Here is a 12,652-nt window from a genome sequence, read left to right as displayed (position 1 = left end):
CACCATGTGGAAACAGCTTGGATTTGCATGTAGTTTCTATAAACTTATTTACATTTGCTAAGCTTATGTAGTCTCTGAGTCAACTTTCAAGTTTTTCTCCTTTTCCCCTTGTCTTGATTTCTGTGTTTGTTTACTCGTTCATCTTCACCATAACCTCTCAGATTCCTCAGACCATACTGAAATAGCAGACAGTGAAAGGGGAAGGAAGGGGTGAAACATTAAAAACAACAACAACAACAACAAAAAACCCAAAACAATATACACACACAAAATTTAAGTGTAAAAACAAAACTTCAGATATTCTTTGGATTCTATAAATGATTGACGGATGTTAATTTGGAAACAAAAGGCATGTTAGAGAGTGAGATTGTTCAATAAGGGTGCAATCTTTGCAGCGGAGCCAGGAATCGAGCAAACACAGTCCCATCAGGACTCTAACCGTGGAGAGTTCTACCCTGAGCGTCTTATGAGACCCGGGCAGTATTTCATTCTGTTGGACGTAGGATCTTAATGAGTCAGAACTGACTCTCTGGCCCCTACCAACGACAACAAAAGAGATACTGCCATGTTCCCTGCTCTACCATCTCTAGAACTTTTATGGATGGATGGTTTTCTGTTCATGGAGATGTCTGGGAAAAGGGGGAGGGAGGATCTCAAAAAGTTCTTGGACAAATTTCATTTTCTTTCAATTCCATTTTTCATGAACTTTTTGAACCTTCCTCTTACTAGCCCAAGAGGAGCCATGATGACTGTCAGGTATGCATTGGGCTGCAAACCACAAGGTCAATGGTTCGAACCCACCAGCTGCTCCTGGGGAGAAGTGGGAGACCGTCTGTGCCCATAAAGATTTACTGCCTTGGAAATTCTATATAGGGTAACACGTTTCATATCAGCTCTAAGCTAGTGGTTCTCTTGGTATGATCCTGGTTGGATTAGCAGCAGCAGCATTATCTGGAAAATGCCAATTCTTCAGCAAACCAGATCCACAGGATTAGAAATGGTGGACGTGACACCCAAAGATATTTACTTTTAAAAGCCCTCCAGGTCATTCTATTGCGTGCTCAAGTTTGAGAACACTGCTTTAAACAATCCAACTTCTTTGGTCCCCTTGTGGCTAATGGACTGAAACTGGCCTGATAATATTTTGCTTTGGCTTGGTAGACAGAAGAATTTAAGACTCCACTTATACCTTTTATAATGGGGAGATCTTGAATTGCTTAAATCCTCTGACCCACTCCCCACCCCAGTTTCTTCATCTTTGAAAATGGGTGAATAAATAGTAAGTACAAAAGGGCCTAGAACATGAAAAAACCTCAGGAAATTTGTTAGCATTCCTTTATTGTTGTTTTCCTTCATTGCTTATTCCTTCCTGCATAACGTGAGAAGCGTGAGGAAAACATCTGAAAGATAGTTGTTGCCCCCCCCCCCCCCCTTAGAAAGCAATTTGGAGTTTTAGCTCAAAGGAAACAGGATTTTCAGTGTTCTGTCTCTCTCTCCAACCCCCTCTCCTTCTCCTCCCTCTCTGAAAAGCTGTCACTCCGGAGGTACTGGGGATAAAAAAACACACCAAAGTTCTTAAAAAGAGAAGTCAGACTAACTGAGTTCCCTCACCTTAATATACAATCAACAAAACCTTTCTGGGTGCCTATGTTCCTCTGATTTTCCTAATGGAGACCCTGAGTGGTACAGTGGTTAAGGTGAGTCGCTCTTACCCAAGGATGAGAGGTTTGAGTCTACCCAGAGGTGCCTACCCAAAGACCTTGAGTTAGTTTATTGTGCCAACCTGGCTGATAAACACGTGGGGTTAATTGAAGGGCAGAGGGATAAATGGCTCGGTGAGCCTCGTCTTTCGAGTTCTCTGGTCTCTTCCTTTCTGATGGCAGCACCAGGATGCTGCTGCCTTAGGAATTCCCTGCTTCAGCTTGCAAGGTTCATTTTCTGCAAGATATCCCTGAGGAGAAGCCGCATGGACCTACCCCGATGCAGCCCTGGGTGCTGGAGCAGCCCTGTGGAGAGCCCTGCCAGCGCTGAGATGCTTACACACTCACTGATTCGGCTTTCCTCCTGCAGTCGGCATCATAGTGTGTGTTTTGTGAGATGGAGGAGGTCTTTGTGGATTGGTGTTGGACATATGGGTTAATGGGTTAGTGTTGGACTTGTGGGCTTGGGCAGCACTGGGTTGGGATGTTTTCTTGATGTACACTTAAAACTCTCTCTTATACATGAGTTGCTGTGGATTTGTTTCTCTAAAGTACCCAGACTAATACAGACCTGGTGATCTACTTCTGAAAAATCAGTTCTTGAAAACCCTATAGATAACACTTATCAATTCAGCCTTTTCAGATGTGCAGGTTAGTGATATCAGGTCTGACAACCAGTTGTACATACATTATCCTTAGTCTATGCCAATTTTCCAATTGTCACACTAGAACTCCACTGATTCCCCAAAATGACTCCCTTTTCCTCCTTCCCACCCCTGGTATCTACCAATAAACTTCAGTCTCTTTATATTTGGCTTTTTTTTTTTTTTCATTTTATATAAGTGAGATCATACGGCACGTATCTATTTGTGATGGGCTTATTTCATTCAGATAAATATTTTTACATTCCATCCAGTCATCCATCTATCAGGACTTTATCACTTCTTTTTTGACTGAGTGGTCTTCCTTTGAATGTATATATTTGTTTATCCATTCATTCACTTATGGACATTTAGACTGTTTCCACTTTGGGGCCCTTATGAATAGTACGACAATGAACATTGGTGTATGTCTGTCTAGTCCTGTTGCTGCTCTCAAGCCCCCGGAATATTCTCCTGGCGATCAGAGTGCTAAGTCGTTTGGCAGTTCTATTTTTTGTTTTTAAAGAATTGCCAGTCTGTTTCCCACGATGGCTGTACCATTCTCCATCCCACCAGCAGTTGGCAAGGGTTCCGATCTCCCCATGTGATTACTTTTTACTTTTTTTTTTTAATTTACTTTCCTCCTCCTTCCCCCTTTTCCCTTATTTATCTTAGGCATCCTAGCACAAATGAAATGGTACCTCCTTAGGGTTTTGATTTGCAGCTCTTTGATAGCCAATAGAATAGTAGACATTGAACATATTTTTATGTATTTGTTGGTCATTTGAATATCTTCTTTGTCGAACTGTCTATTCAGGTCCCTTGACTATTTTCAGATGGACTGTTTGTCTTTTTCTTACTATGGTTAGGAGTGTTATTTTGCTCCCAATTTGTAGGTTGTCTCTTGGTTGGCAATATTCTCCAAGGAAGTCTTTAATTTTTATAAGATCCCATTTATCTAGTTGTGTTGCCTGTGCCTCTGGTGTCATGTCTGTCTAAAAGCTCATTGTTAAGAAATAGGCCTTCAAGGAACGATATGTGACCTCCTCCCTGGGGGACGGACAACAGAAAAGTGGGTGAAGGGAGACAGGGCAAGATATGACAAAATAATAATTTATAAATTATCAAGGGCTCGGGAGGGAGGGAGGAGTGGGGAGGGAGGGGAAAAATGAGGACCTAATGCCGGGGGCTTACGTGGAGAGAAAATGTTTTGAGAATGATGTACAAATGCACTTTACACAATTGATGTGTGTATGGATTGTGATAAGAGTTGTATGAGCCCCTAATAAAATGATTAAAAACAAAACAAAACAAAAAGTAGAAAGCAAACGTTTTGAGAATGATGATGGCAACAGATGTACAAATGTGCTTGACACAATGGATGGATGTATGGATTGTGATAAGAGTTGTACAAGCCCCTAATAAAATGATGGAAAAAAATTAAATTAAATTTAAAAAAAAGAAATAGGTCTTGAAACATAGCCCCACTATTTTGTGATTGTAGGTCAAAAGTTTAGTTTTTTAATGCATTAACACACACACATGCACACTTTTAATTGTGACTTAGGTGAAGGATTACAGCAAATTTTGAGTTTTGTCTATAACAATTCATACACATTTTGTTACAATTTGCCCATTTCAATCTCCACACTGCTTACCCACTTCCTCCCAGTGTTTCCCAGGGCAGTGAGACTATGCTAATGGTAGAGATATGGATAGCGAGAATGGTTATACAATTTGAAGAATATAAACAGTGTCACTAAATTGCACACATACATTTAAGTGGTGTATATCTTTTTGTGTGTATATTTTCACCAAAAGTTAAAATAAATCAGAAACAAACAAACAAAAAACATTTCTACTCTGACATACATGGGGGTACCATAAGTCGGGGTCAATCTTTTGTCAGTTGGCTTTACTTTTCTTCAACCTATACCCAGCAATTTCTTATTCTATTCTCCTTTTAGCCTAAGAAACTAAGAGCTTCTCCCAATCAGCATTTCAAGGGTCTTAAAAATCTGCTTTGAAAAATGGATGAGAACAAGCTACTATCAGCCAGCTCTGTAACTATGTCCCCGTGGAGCACGGGGAGATGTCAGTTCTCACGCTCTCTCTTGACCAAGTAGTTGTGTGTGCCACTGAATGGATTCCAATTCACAGTAACTCATTAGGACAGAGAACTTCCCATCCCATCATAGAGTTTTCTAGACTGAAATTTTGATGGGTAACCATGTGCCAGGTCTTTTCTTTCTCATCGTGACTGTAATTAGCAGCTAATTATTAGCTGCTGAAAGGGCTCCTTATTTTTGCATGCCTTAAAATAAGAATATAACTCATCAAGTTGTTGCTCAGAGATTGTAATTAGACATATCGGAATGATTTTACCTGGGGAATTCCTTTTTGTTGTTGTTCTACCATAAGAAAGTGGTTCGTTGGGGAAAAAATGAGGAGCTGATGGCAGGGACTCAAGTGGAAAGCAGATGTTTTGAGAATGATGATGGCAACAAATGTGCAAATATGCTTGACACAATGGATAGATGTACGGATTGTGATAAGCACATGCGCCCCCAATAAAATGATTTAAAGAAAAAAAAAGAAGAAGGTGGTTCATCTGCCTTGGTTGTCCACCGTGACACCACTTAGACCAGCAGTTCTCAACTTGTGGGTCACGACCCTTTGGAGGTCAAACGACCCTTTCACAGGGGTTGCCTAAGAGCACCAACCCTTTGGAGGTCAAACGACCCTTTCACAGGGGTCTCCTAAGAGCACCAGAAAACACATATTTCTGATGGTCTTAGGAATGGAGACACCGCTCCTCTATTCGGTCCGCCCACATGCAGATATGCTGATCTGGTGAGAAAGAAGCTATCTCAACCTTCACACTGACGTTGGTTTTTTATGCATACTGTTGCAAAATGTAGCAATGCAGTTTACTGTTATACTAAGACTGTTACCCATGCTACACCATGCTTCAAGACAAAATTTCATTTATTTGTCATTAGAAAGAAATATTTCAAAAAAAAAAAGAAATATTTCACAATATACAATTACATATTGTTTTTGTGATTAATCCCTATGCTTTAATTATGTTCAATTTGTAACGATGAAAATACATCCTGCATATCAGATGACAGTTCATAACAGTAGCACAATGACAGTTATGAAGTAGCAACAAAAATAATTTTATGGTTGGGGGGGGTCACCACAACATGAGTTACTGTATTAAAGGGTCACGGCATTAGGAAGGTTGAGAACCACTGACTTAGACTCTGCTGGAGTCATCTTGCAGACTTGTGTAAAAATAGTGGTGTCAGATTTCCTCATCAAACTTCTACAAGGGGGAAGGAGAGTCATTATCAGCATCGACAGCCAAGGCTACCTTTCCACAGCATTCTCTCCTCTGCTAGGTTCAGTTCAAAACAAAACAACCAACCTCACGGTCATTGCGTTGGTTCAGATTTAGGATGATCTCATGAGAACTGCCCCTATGCGTTGCCGAGTCTGTAAATCTTGACAGGCGTAGAAAGCCTCCTCTTTGTCCCTCTGGGCTCAGTTTTTCATTGCAATGACCACACAGAGCTCACAGACCATACAGTTATAGGGTTTATTGGGGGAAATACAAGTGCCATTTAGGACTAGGAATAACTCAGGATACAGCTCCTCCCTCAGGACAACCTCTTTCCAGCAGTGACCACAGGCAGAGCTCTCTAGTCCTCAACCCCTCAGCCTATAATCTGCTCTGTTCTAGCAAATGTTCCGCATTCTTTAGCCCTACCATTAAGTGCCCAGCGGTACCTCACTCTGCCAGTAAATCTAAGCCTACCTTTATAGACAAGCGCCCTGAGGCATCCATCTCTGCCAGAAAGTCTCCTGCCCGCAGGCACTCAGCATTTGCTCTGTGGGTTGGCACATCCACTGAGCAGTCTTACATTGATTTCCTGGTTCTGCTGCCACTGTCTACCACAGCTTCTCGCCTTGTTGAGTAATCTCTGTTGTTACAGCATTCTTTTGCTGTCTTCTGGGTCTAGGAGGTTCTCAGTACAGCGAGCCCAAGGATGCACTTTGCTGTCTCGTCTTCTTGGTAATGGGGAGGGCTCCTGCTTCCACCTGTGGGATGGTTCCGTTTAAGCCTGTGAGATCGCAAAACTGACCCATTCCTTTATTTTGCTCCAGACAGCTTATTTGCTTGGTCCTAACCCCATAGAAATTTCATGTATTTTATTTACATTTGTGCAAGCTATCCAATCCCTTTGGTGGGCCAACAAGTATTTTGTTGGTATAGTTTCACTAAGTCGTTTGAGAGTTATAAGACTGTGGCGAGAAAGGCCATATCAAAAAAATCCATTGCACTGAACCTGCGATGGCAGCCAGTGTGTGAAGCAGTCTCGATCTTGGTTCATTTCCTCTGAGCATTAGTTGTATCCAATAGGTTAGCCAACATTTACAAAGAGGAAGAAAGGGTTGGAATCTTAAAATTGTAATGGTAAAACAAAGGGGGTTTATTGGTTTAAAAAAATTGCTCTGTTGTAATTCAGGGGATTTTCTAAACATAGGCTTCAAGCTACCTCCCCAGCCTCCCCCCATTCTTCTTCTCACTAAGCCAATATGTACAGTTACACTTCAATTCAGACTCTACTACAACTAGAAAGACAGTTGTCATTTGCTTTTCTATGTAATTCTTTCCTCTGAAAAATAGAATTGAAAGAGAAGTGCCACCCAGAAAAGAGAAACTATTTACTCAGATCACATGTTGATCCTGGGCTCTTTTTCCAGTATTATACTTCACCTTCAACATATTTTTACTTCATATTCCTTAGCCATTTCTTTCCATAGTTCCCAAACTTATTTGGCCTACTATCCTCTTTTCTGGAAAAAAAAATTACTCAGCACCCCTCTGGAAATTAAAATTTTTTGTACTGTAGCCCATAATCCAGGATAAAGTGTAGGTATATGTTCTTGTAAACCCTAACCCTCCCCGTGCCATCCTCTCATCCCCACCGGTGATCATTCTAGAACCCCCAGGGAACATCATTACTGCCCACTTTGGGAAATACTGCTTTAGATTCTCCCTCCTACACCAAACCTCATCTTTTCCTTTCCACAAAAATATATCCTTGAAAATTTCAAATCTTCTTAAGATTCATTTCCTGTAAGACAATAGACTTTGCTGATATTCATCTGACTCTGAAGACCTCATTTCCTCCAAGATCTTTTTTCTTGTTCAGGTATAGGATCATAGACTATGAAATCATAGAAGCTTCTGCCTTAAAAAAGCATGATCATTTTTTATAGATAAGGATCCTGACTGATGAAGTGATTAGTTTGAGATTATTAAGCAAGTGAAGAATCAGAGTCAAGTGTAGAACTTAAATCTTTGAATTCTGAATTAGAATTTTTTTTCGCTATATAGGAATGTGTTTTTCTTGTTATCATTTCATGAGGCTCATTCTTCTATTTTATCACTATTACCGTGAACAAGGAGTCTCTGGGTGGTGCAGTTTGTTAAGTTCTAGATAACTCGCCAAAGGTTGACAGTATAAACTCAACCGTAGGCACTATGGAATTCTGACCTGGCACTCTTCTCTGAAAAGGTCAAACTGGATGCCAGAAGAGACTTTAAAACTTGCTCTTAATTGTAGAGCAACTAAAGCAAATGGAAGAAAAGATGAAGTCAAAGAGCTGAATAGAAAATTTCAAAAATCAGCTCAAGAAGATAAAGCCAAATATTATGATGAAATGTGCAAAGACCTAGAATTAGAAAATCAAAAGGGAAGAATATGCTCAGCATAACTGAAACTGAAAGAACTGAAAAAAAAATTCAAACCTTGAGTAGCAATCTTGAAGGATTTTATGGGGAAAATATTGCATGATGCAGGAAGCATCAAAAGAAGATGGAAAGAATACACAGAGTCATTATACCATAAAGAACCAGTTGATATTCCATTATTTCAGGAGGTAGCATATGAGCAAGAACCAATGATGCTGAAGAAAAAAATTCAAACTGCACTGAATGCATTAGCCAAGAACAAAACTCCAGGAATTGACGGAATACTCATTGAAATGTTTCAGCAAGCTGAAGAAGCACTGTAAACACTCATTCTTCTATGCCAGAGAATTTGGAAGACTGATACTTGGCCAACTGACTGGAAGAGATCCATTTTGTGCCCATACCAAAGAAAGGTGACCCAGTAGAATGCTCAAACTGTAGAACAGGAGCATTAATATCACATGCATAACATTTTGCTTAAGATCATCCAACAATGATTGCAGCAGTACATGGACAGGGAACTGCCAGAAGTTCAAGACCGGATTCAGAAGAGGCCTTGGAACAAGGGCTATCATTGCTGATGACAGGTAGAGCTTGGCTCAAAGCAGAGAATACCAGAAAGGTGTTTACTTGTGTTTCATTTGACTATACACAAGCACTAGACTGTTGATAACCTTGAGAATAATGGGAATTCCAGAACACTTCAGTTTGATCATTCACAATTGTATATAGATCAAGAGGCAGTTGAGCAAACAGATCAAGGGCATAATGCATGATTTAAAATCAGGAAAGGTGTACATCAAGGTGGTTTCCTCTCACCATACTTGTTCCATCTGTACACTGAGAAAATCATTAGAGAAGTTGTATTATGTGAAGAAGAATGTGGTATCAGGATTGGAGGAAGGTTTATTTACAACCTGGCTTGAGGAAAGTGAGGAGGAATTGAAGCACTTGATGATAAAGAACAAGAATTGTAGCCTTCAGGATGGATTACAACTCAATATGAAGAAAACCAAAATATTCACAACTGGACCTATAGGTAAGAGCATGATAAATGGAGGAAAGGTTGAAGTTGTCAAGGATTTTGTCTTTCTTGGATCCCACAAATAATCCTCACGGAAGCAGCAGTTAAGAGATCAAAAGACATAGTGCATGAGGTAAATCTGCTGCTGCAAATCTCTTTATAATATTGAAGAGCAATCATGTTACTTTGAGGACTAAGGTGCGCCTGACCCAAGCCACGGTATTCTCCATTATTTAACATGTATGTGAAAAATTGGACATTGAATAAGGAAGACCATAGAAGAATCAATGCATTCGAATTATGGCAGGACTAGCCAATCTGTGTTTGAAGTAAGGCCAGAGTGTTCCTTAGAGGCAAGGATGGCAAGACTTCGTTTTGCTTACTTTGGACATGTTGTCAGATCAGGCTATTCCTTGGAGAAGGACCTCTTGTTTGGTAAAGGAGAAGGACAGCGAAAAAGAGGAAGGCCCTCAATGAGATGGATGGACACAGTGGCTGCATCAACTGGCCTCGGCATAGTAGCAACTGTGAGGATGGACCTAGCAGTGTTTCTTTCTGTGGTGCACAGGGCTGCCATGGGTCGGAGCTCACTCGATGGCATCTAACACCAAAGGCAATCTGCGCTGAAAGGTCACAGTCTTAAAAATCCCACGGAGTCATTCTACTCTGTACACATGGGGTCGCCCCGCTTCGAAACGGAGTTGATGATAACTCACAACAGCAGCACCCATCGTCATCATCACTTCAGCAGTCCCCATGGCGCCCAGCACAGTGCCAATGGACTGATGGCCATTACTGATTGCCCAGCTCTTTCATTCTTTGCCCCCATATCCCAAAGGATTTCAGCTTTATGACCTTGTGAGTGTCCACCATGAGTGTCCATCATCCTTAGGCCTCGAGGAAATTAGAGTCAGATAGGATGAAGAAGAAACAGAAAAAACATTGGTCCTGATACATCATTTATCTACAATATCAAATATCAATAGAACTTGCCGAACTGAAAACAAAAGAAAAACAAGAGACCCAGGGACTCTAGGGACCATACTTTCAGTCCCTGTTAAAACTATTAAAATTCACAGGAACAAATACCAACTGTGTACTCCAGGTTCAAAGATGCTGAATTTCAGAATACCTGATCATTGTTTCCTCTGGACATGAGGAACTTTTGATCCAAACTCGCCAAGTTGGAGTTTACAATCGAGGCCCAGAGACACTGGTATGTGTCTTCTAGGGACTGGAATTGAAAAGTGACATAAAGCAAGGCCCCACACGGTCATGGTTGGTGAAGCTAAGAAGAGACAATGAAGCCGAGCCTCCGAGAAGCAGAGACTAGAAACCTAAAGAAACAAACCGTAATCTGGGTTTCCACTCCTACATACAGCTCCACTTCTTTGCATCTATAAGAAATCCCTGCAAATTCACCCATTTCCCTGCCCCCCTCTTCTTTTTCTTTTGTCCCCCTCTTACCTTGAACCAGTTGAGTGGGTTTATTTTGCAACCAAGAAGTCTCGACTAAGACCCTCCCCTTCTCCTCAGACCTGAAAGATGAACCAGGGAACTGCACAGTGGGAAGGTCAGGGAGAGGGTTGCCAACAATTCACAAGCACATTTCCTTCTCTGTAAAAGGTATTTCTTGTCAGTCTGTGGCGTTTCTGTGAATCAGATCTCACAATCACAGATTTCCCCTCGGTCCAACCCCCATCCAGGTAAACACAGTCACTGTTGCCAGCCTGCAGTATTCAAGTAACTTCATTTCCTCTCATGCACTTCCTTCCAAAGGACCTAGAGGAGACTATTGTTCAGTTGGGAACAGAAGCAAGCGCAATAGCCCCTTAAAGCAAATCCCATTGGCCTTTGTTTGGCCGTTGGCCTTTATTCTGCTGGCAGGTAGATGGGTGTGGTATGGTAATTCCCCAATGGCAGTCCCCAGGATGCCACCTTTGTGGATGTTCACATGTGAATGTGCTGCCTGTACTATTAATTTCATAAAAAGAGATTTAGTTTTATTTTGTTTGGTTGTTTGTTTTGCCTTGCTAAACACTATATCCATAAACAAAACCATATCCTTGCTAAACACTATATCCATAAACAAAACCATAGGCGTGCTATTTATCATATATTTTCTCTAACATTTATCAAAATGCAAAGCTATTAAAATAAAACTTTCCGGCCTAAGACCACTTCCTGTCTACCACTTTAGGAAATATTCGTGTAGTCTGAACCCGTCCCCCAGGCCTGGTCATGGTCTTGGCCCTGGCATGTCAGACCCATATGATCTGGACAAGCTACTACCTTGCTCCAAACTTCAATTTTGTCATAACTTCCACATCCTACCTAGGCATTCCCCCCTCCCCCAACCCCCTCCCCCAGGAGTGAATGAGAAGAATTTAAATGCAGCACATTTCAATGGTTTAACCCAGTGCTAGCCCCTAGGAAGCCTTATTAAATGTTAACTTTTGTTGTTGTTGTTATATGCCCCCTTGCTTTGTTGATTCCACTTCATTTCCTTTCTTCCATTTTCCATCTAGGTTTGAAACAAGCACCTGCCTGAGATTGGTTTGTTTACTGAAGTGCGTGTGGTTCCTATAGACCCCTGCAGACCAGGGTAGAAACCAAAGTAGGGAGCATCTGCTAGGTCCACATTTGGAGTGTCTAATGATGTGATGCCTTGCCCTTCGTGCAGATGTGGCTGAGATAATGGCATTGTTTCTCTAGAACCTTGTTTCCAAGGTGTTCCGAGCCCTTGTGCTTACTCTAATTCATTGTTAAGCATGGGCACGTGCCATTAGCTTCAGTGTTGAAATGAGGAATCCGGGCTTCACAGAAGCCTGACCCAGTAACTCAGCGAGAGTGTGTCAGAATCACACAAAAAAGCCGAGGTCTCCGGATGTAGACGCCAAGCTGTTGCCCTTGTGCAGTGTAGAAGGGAGCAAGGAATCCTGTGCTCGCAAATACATTTGTGAGCATAGGATTAATCAAAGTTAAAGCAGTTTTGTTTTCTGTAGGACCTCTCAAATTTTAATATGCTAATCTGCATGATGAATCTCCACTAGAGACTAGCGTGGGAATCATTTCCCAGATGTAGCCCCTGATCCCGCTTTTCAAGGGTAAGCCTACTTGTTATTAGCCTCCATCAAATCAGCCCCCAACTCACGGTGGCCCTATGTGTTACAGAGTAGAACTGTTCCATAGAGTTTTCTGGATATACTGTCATCTCTACAGAAGCAGTTAACCAGGTCTTTCTTCAGCGGAGCCACTGGGTAGATTCAAAGAGCCAACTTTTAGGTTAGGAGCTGGTTGAAAATTGTGCCATCGCTTCTTGGCTTTTTGGCTAAGATCAAGTGTAGTATCTGTTCTTATCAGTTTAATATCTGATATAGCCTCTATCCGAGGACAATATATTAAATGGATTTTTGGAGCAGGATTTTTGGAACAGGAGCTTGCTCCATCCGCTCTATGCATTGACCTGGTATTACAGTACTTTCAGGAACGGTGAAAGAAAGAAAGGAAAGAAAGAAAG

General features: G+C 41.4%; 1 non-coding gene across 1 annotated transcript; it reads left to right on the top strand.

Annotated features, from left to right (window-relative positions):
* Positions 1-12,443: 12,443 nt before the first annotated feature.
* LOC115871593 lies at positions 12,444-12,635 on the top strand. Its single transcript, XR_004047372.1, has one exon. It is a non-coding gene; the product is annotated as a U2 spliceosomal RNA (small nuclear RNA).
* Positions 12,636-12,652: the final 17 nt, after the last annotated feature.

This window comes from Echinops telfairi, unplaced genomic scaffold (genome assembly GCF_000313985.2).
Source record: "Echinops telfairi isolate 266 unplaced genomic scaffold, ASM31398v2 ScPeMD7_6273;HRSCAF=7185, whole genome shotgun sequence".
Lineage (NCBI taxonomy): Eukaryota > Metazoa > Chordata > Mammalia > Afrosoricida > Tenrecidae > Echinops > Echinops telfairi.
Note: the sequence above shows the minus strand (reverse complement) of the source record. Positions and strands in the feature narration are given on the sequence as shown.